Source organism: Nicotiana attenuata, unplaced genomic scaffold, assembly GCF_001879085.1.
Source record: "Nicotiana attenuata strain UT unplaced genomic scaffold, NIATTr2, whole genome shotgun sequence".
In the NCBI taxonomy this organism is placed as follows: Eukaryota; Viridiplantae; Streptophyta; class Magnoliopsida; order Solanales; family Solanaceae; genus Nicotiana; species Nicotiana attenuata.
The window spans coordinates 109,215-109,863 of NW_017671801.1; positions in this window are offsets into that span (position 1 = coordinate 109,215).

Here is a 649-nt window from a genome sequence, read left to right on the forward strand (position 1 = left end):
TTAAAATGTTTTCTGATCTTTTGCTCTCTCTTATGTGTGTTTATACTCGCTTGTTTATTTCTTATTATGCTCAAGTTTGTTTTCTTATTTCGATTTTGGCAAGATCCTTTTGTTGTTCCTTGTTCACATGTTAACTAGGTTGTTTGTCCTTTACTCTTTGCTATGTGTTCGTGCTCTTTGATTTTGTTTCACTTTACTGAGTTTTGCTGGTATTCCTGCTAAGTATTGCTCTTACCTGCTTTGTTTAAACTTCTGAGATCTGTTTTGAATTCCAAGATTTTCTCAAGCATGCCTTTGAATCAATGTGTTTGTTATCGCGTATGTTTGCCTCTCTCAATGATTTCTCACCTCTGATTCTATTTGAAACCCTAAAATTTGGGGGTTTCTCTTTGGGTAGATGGCACTAGGGTTTCACTTTGGAACCCTAGGTTTCCAGACTCACGGTGAGCCTGTAATCGAACTCAAATCCTACTTGCCTGTGGTTCTGAAACTTTCATTGTCAGACTCTTCTTTTGTTTGAACTGTATGCTTTTTATATGAGAAAAACTTCCCTTCCAAAAGATTTCACCAAGGATTGATTTTGAAATCCATTTAATCATGCTAGTGATTCACCACTGATTTCTTTCAATTGAACCCCTTTTTCTTTTTT